Genomic DNA, 6000 nt, shown 5'->3' with positions numbered 1-6000 from the left:
CTAACTCTATACACTGAGAAAGTGCATTACACTGTGGTGTTTACCTGCTGCCATCTTCTCACACTTGCCTGTTACACAACCCAAATCCCACCCTGCTCGTTCAGTAATAAGATTGCCTTGTTTCCAGTTACTGAGAATGATCTTTAACACTCATGACAGAGGATGTCCGATCTTTTTTTTTCTTTTGTTTTTAAATATTTTGTTGAACGGCCAACCGCCATCTCGCACGCCACTAGCGGCTCCCTGACCCCGACAGTGCGGCTCTTTCAATGCCACCAGCAGCAACAGCTATAGGGGCGGCGACATCAACGGCCTGCATGGCCAACGGCTCAACGGCTGCAGGGCCCAACAAGAAGAGGACTCTGAGCACGGATGCCACACAAAGCAGGAAGCGGCAGTGTGATTGGCCGCCCGAGCCAAGAGGAAGAGAAGGAAGCGTGTCAGCGGCCAATGCTGCCAACGGGAAGCTGGTAGCGTGGCATGAGGCCTGCCTCTTCACTGGCGTGATGCTGCTACTTCTGGGACTGTGGCCATCACGATCCCAGGCGGCTGCCACTCGCCATCTCCCCTGTGCACTGGACAGCCTCCTCCTACAAATAATGATGGGAGGGGTGCTGGGCCTGCAGGTACACAGGCTCCTGAGGACTTCAGGTCCCTAAAAGAGGCAGCATCTTGGCCACTGGCCGATAACCCATAAAAAATTTCAGCTATGGACATGTTTTGCTAGGTGATGAGCTTTCTTGAAAATCCAGACAGTGCTGCTTGATGGCCTTTGCTCATGGACTTGACCAGAGAAGCAGTCCAGTGCTTTTTTCCATTATGTCTGCATATCAGTATCCCAGACCATGGAAGTCGGGGCCCTCGGTTGTCATCTGAATCCAATTCCTCTCCCCCCCCCCGCCATTGAAGCAGGGAGCAATGTCGCAGTTGCATTAAAAACATCAAAGCATATTGGCTAAGGGTAGTGATCTCCATGCCATCTGCTGAGGGTAGGAGCGGCCGTACCAGCAAGTTACCCCCCCCATGGCATGCTTATCTCATTTCAAGACATACCGTCTTATAGGCTAAGAGCGACTGGCAGGGAGAAGGAGGACAGCTGAGCTGGAGGTGGAGAGAGAGAGAAGGGATGACTGGCGGGGGACGAGGCTTGTGGTGGGGGAAATGAGAGAGCAAGACTTGCGGGGACAAGTGGTGGATTGAGAAAGAGAGCGACTGGTGGGGCCAGGGTCGCAAGAGGGAATGAAGGGAGAAGGGGTGAGAGAGGGAAAAACTGATGGGGCCAGAATGGGGGAGTGAGAAAGGGAGACACTCTTGGGGGCCAAGTTGGGGAATTGAGAGAGGGAGGGTAGGGTGTTTGGGGGAGGAATTGAGAGACGTGACCTTTTATTTGATGGGGGTGAGGCACCTTCCCCCATTCCACCTTCGCCCATCCCACTCTTCAGAGGTGAGGCGGCTCCCTGCTGCTATGAATTCTGTTTTTGGTAGGTGAGAGTTTGGCCACCCCTGACTTGAGTGCTATGGTACTAGGGTACAGTTCCCCCGGCGGCCGGCAGGTGTCACGGGTCCGGGTCGCAGTTCCCCCGGCGGCCAACAGTTGTCACGGTTGTGGGTCGCAGGTCCCACGTCGGCCGGCAGGTGTCGCTGTTGTGGGTCGCAATTTCCCCGGCGGCCGGCAGGTGTCACGGGTCCGGGTCGCAGTTCCCCCGGCGGCCGGCAGGTGTAACGGGTCCGGGTTGCAGTTCCCCCAGCGGCCGGCAGGTGTCGCTGTTGTGGGTCGCAATTCCCCCGGCGGCCGGCAGGTGTCACGGGTCCGGGTCGCAGTTCCCCCAGCGGCCGGCAGGTGTCGCTGTTGTGGGTCGCAATTCCCCCGGCGGCCGGCAGGTGTCACGGGTCCGGGTCGCAGTTCCCCCAACGGCCGGCAGGTGTCGCTGTTGTGGGTCGCAATTCCCCCGGCGGCCGGCAGGTGTAACGGGTCCGGATTGCAGTTCCCCCGGCGGCCGGCAGGTGTCGCAGTTGTGGGTCGCAATTCCCCCGGCGGCCGGCAGGTGTCACGGGTCCGGGTCGCAGTTCCCCCAACGGCCGGCAGGTGTCACGGGTCCGGGTCCCAGTTCCCCCGGCGGCCGGCAGGTGTAACGGGTCCGGATTGCAGTTCCCCCGGCGGCCGGCAGGTGTCGCTGTTGTGGGTCGCAATTCCCCCGGCGGCCGGCAGATATAACGGGTCCGGGTCGCAGTTCCCCCAACGGCCGGCAGGTGTCACGGGTCCGGGTCTCAGTTCCCCCCGCGGCCGGCAGGTGTCACGGGTCCGGGTCGCAGTTCCCCCGGCGGCCGGCAGGTGTCGCTGTTGTGGGTCGCAATTCCCCCGGCGGCCGGCAGATATAACGGGTCCGGGTCGCAGTTCCCCCAACGGCCGGCAGGTGTCACGGGTCCGGGTCTCAGTTCCCCCCGCGGCCGGCAGGTGTCACGGGTCCGGGTCCCAGTTCCCCCCCGCGGCCGGCAGGTGTAACGGGTCCGGGTCGCAGTTCCCCCGGCGGCCGGCAGGTGGCGCTCGGGCCCGGCAGCTCGGATACGGAAGTTTACCGCGGTCGCCGCTAACGTGGGCCGGGGGAGCCGCGGAGTTTCGTGCGCCTGCAGCCGGGAGGAGGAGGTGAGGGAGTCCGGGGCAGGCTCGTCTACGCGGGGCTCAGGGGCGGGAGCCTTTCCGTCTCTTTCAGCCTCCGCTTCCTGCAGGTCTGCGTGGGGAGGCGGGTGAGGGGACAGGCAGGGAGAGTTTCTGTCACAAGCTGTCTCTGTTGCTTTGTTTTGCTTAAGGAAATGATGAGGTTTCTGTTTCTCTTTCACTTGGATCTTCTCTTTCCCTTTGCGGAAGGAATCATGAGCACCGGAGACTGAGAGGAGAGTCAGGGGCACAGTACCTGGGGCTGCTAGTCTGAGATTGGGCTGAACCCTCAGGGTGTGGACCGGTACCGTCCCCAGCACTGCTACTGTGGGATGGGATAGAATCCACAGGGTGAGAACTGGTACCGTCCCGGCACTGCTAGTCTGAGATTGGGCTGAACCCTCAGGGTGTGCACCGGTACCGTCCCCAGCACTTCTAGTGTGGGTTGGGATAGAATCCACAGGGTGAGGACTGGTACCGTCCCGGCACTGCTAGTCCGAGATTGAGCTGAACCCTCAGGGTGTGGACCGGTACCGTCCCCAGCACTGCTAGTGTGGGATGGGATAGAATCCACAGGGTGAGGACTGGTACCGTCCCGGCACTGCTAGTCTGAGATTGAGCTGAACCCTCAGGGTGTGGACCGGTACCGTCCCCAGCACTGCTAGTGTGGGTTGGGATAGAATCCACAGGGTGAGGACTGGTACCGTCCCGGCACTGCTAGTCCGAGATTGAGCTGAACCCTCAGGGTGTGGACCGGTACCGTCCCCAGCACTGCTAGTGTGGGATGGGATAGAATCCACAGGGTGAGGACTGGTACCGTCCCGGCACTGCTAGTCCGAGATTGAGCTGAACCCTCAGGGTGTGGACCGGTACCGTCCCCAGCACTGCTAGTGTGGGTTGGGATAGAATCCACAGGGTGAGGACTGGTACCGTCCCGGCACTGCTAGTCTGAGATTGAGCTGAACCCTCAGGGTGTGGACCGGTACCGTCCCCAGCACTTCTAGTGTGGGTTGGGATAGAATCCACAGGGTGAGAACTGGTACCGTCCCGGCACTGCTAGTCCGAGATTGAGCTGAACCCTCAGGTTGTGGACCGGTACCGTCCCCAGCACTGCTAGTGTGGGTTGGGATAGAATCCACAGGGTGAGAACTGGTACCGTCCCGGCACTGCTAGTCTGAGATTGAGCTGAACCCTCAGGGTGTGGACCGGTACCGTCCCCAGCACTTCTAGTGTGGGTTGGGATAGAATCCACAGGGTGAGGACTGGTACCGTCCCGACACTGCTAGTCTGGGATTGAGCTGAACCCTCAGGTTGTGGACCGGTACCGTCCCCAGCACTTCTAGTGTGGGTTGGGATAGAATCCACAGGGTGAGGAGTGGTACCATCCCGACACTGCTAGTCCGAGATTGAGCTGAACCCTCAGGGTGTGGACCGGTACCGTCCCCAGCACTGCTAGTGTGGGATGGGATAGAATCCACAGGGTGAGGACTGGTACCGTCCCGGAACTGCTAGTCCGAGATTGAGCTGAACCCTCAGGTTGTGGACCGGTACCGTCCCCAGCACTGCTAGTGTGGGATGGGATAGAATCCACAGGGTGAGGACTGGTACCGTCCCGGCACTGCTAGTCCGAGATTGAGCTGAACCCTCAGGGTGTGGACCGGTACCGTCCCCAGCACTGCTAGTGTGGGTTGGGATAGAATCCACAGGGTGAGGACTGGTACCGTCCCGGCACTGCTAGTCCGAGATTGAGCTGAACCCTCAGGGTGTGGACCGGTACCGTCCCCAGCACTGCTAGTGTGGGATGGGATAGAATCCACAGGGTGAGGACTGGTACCGTCCCGGAACTGCTAGTCCGAGATTGAGCTGAACCCTCAGGTTGTGGACCGGTACCGTCCCCAGCACTGCTAGTGTGGGATGGGATAGAATCCACAGGGTGAGGACTGGTACCGTCCCGACACTGCTAGTCTGAGATTGAGCTGAACCCTCAGGTTGTGGACCGGTACCGTCCCCAGCACTGCTAGTGTGGGATGGGATAGAATCCACAGGGTGAGGACTGGTACCGTCCCGACACTGCTAGTCCGAGATTGAGCTGAACCCTCAGGTTGTGGACCGGTACCGTCCCCAGCACTGCTAGTGTGGGATGGGATAGAATCCACAGGGTGAGGACTGGTACCGTCCCGACACTGCTAGTCTGAGATTGAGCTGAACCCTCAGGATGTGGACCGGTACCGTCCCCAGCACTGCTAGTGTGGGTTGGGATAGAATCCACAGGGAGAGGACTGGTACCGTCCCGACACTGCTAGTCTGAGATTGAGCTGAACCCTCAGGGTGTGGACCAGTACCGTCCCCAGCACTGCTAGTGTGGGATGGGATAGAATCCACAGAGTGAGGACTGGTACCGTCCCCAGCACTGCTAGTGTGGGTTGGGATAGAATCCACAGGGTGAGGACTGGTACCGTCCCGGCACTGCTAGTCCGAGATTGAGCTGAACCCTCAGGGTGTGGACCGGTACCGTCCCTGGCACTGCTAGTGTGGGTTGGGATAGAATCCACAGGGTGAGGACTGGTACCGTCCCGGCACTGCTAGTCTGGGATTGAGCTGAACCCTCAGGGTGTGGACCAGTACCGTCCCCAGCACTGCTAGTGTGGGATGGGATAGAATCCACAGGGTGAGGACTGGTACCGTCCCTACCCTGCTAGTCTGGGATTGCCCTCAGGGTGTGGACCGGTACCGTCCCCAGCACTGCTAGTGTGGGTTGGGATAGAATCCACAGGGTGAGGACTGGTACCGTCCCGACCCTGCTAGTCTGGGATTGCCCTCAGGGTGTGGACCGGTACCGTCCCCAGCACTGCTAGTGTGGGTTGGGATAGAATCCACAGGGTGAGGACTGGTACCATCCCGGCACTGCTAGTCTGGGATTGAGCTGAACCCTCAAGGTGTGGACCGGTACCGTCCCCAGCACTGCTAGTGTGGGATGGGATAGAATCCACAGGGTGAGGACTGGTACCGTCCCGACCCTGCTAGTCTGGGATTGAGCTGAACCCTCAGGGTGTGGACCGGTACCGTCCCCAGCACTGCTAGTGTGGGTTGGGATAGAATCCACAGGGTGAGGACTGGTACTGTCCCGGCACTGCTAGTCTGGGATTGAGCTGAACCCTCAAGGTGTGGACCGGTACCGTCCCCAGCACAGCTACTGTGGGATGGGATAGAATCCACAGGGTGAGAACTGGTACCGTCCCGACCCTGCTAGTCTGGGATTGCCCTCAGGGTGTGGACCGGTACCGTCCCCAGCACAGCTAGTGTGGGAAGGGATAGAATCCACAGGATGAGGACTGGTACTGTCT

General features: G+C 60.0%; 1 protein-coding gene across 3 annotated transcripts in view; it reads left to right on the top strand.

Annotated features, from left to right (window-relative positions):
- The first annotated feature begins 2040 nt into the window (after positions 1-2040).
- LOC115085780 (ubiquitin carboxyl-terminal hydrolase CYLD-like) overlaps positions 2041-6000 on the top strand; it is an 89377-nt gene continuing 85417 nt past the window's right edge. Inside the window, exons 1-2 of one of the 3 annotated variants that reach the window (XM_029592184.1) lie at positions 2041-2332; positions 2539-2644. The gene's annotated coding sequence lies outside the window, so the exon portion shown is untranslated. Of the gene's footprint in view, positions 2333-2379; positions 2728-6000 lie in introns of those variants that run through there. The other 2 variants (XM_029592185.1, XM_029592183.1) reach the window with 2 other exon arrangements.

This window comes from Rhinatrema bivittatum, chromosome 2 (assembly GCF_901001135.1).
Source record: "Rhinatrema bivittatum chromosome 2, aRhiBiv1.1, whole genome shotgun sequence".
NCBI classification, from domain to species: Eukaryota; Metazoa; Chordata; class Amphibia; order Gymnophiona; family Rhinatrematidae; genus Rhinatrema; species Rhinatrema bivittatum.
This window is presented reverse-complemented; position numbering and strand designations above follow the sequence as displayed.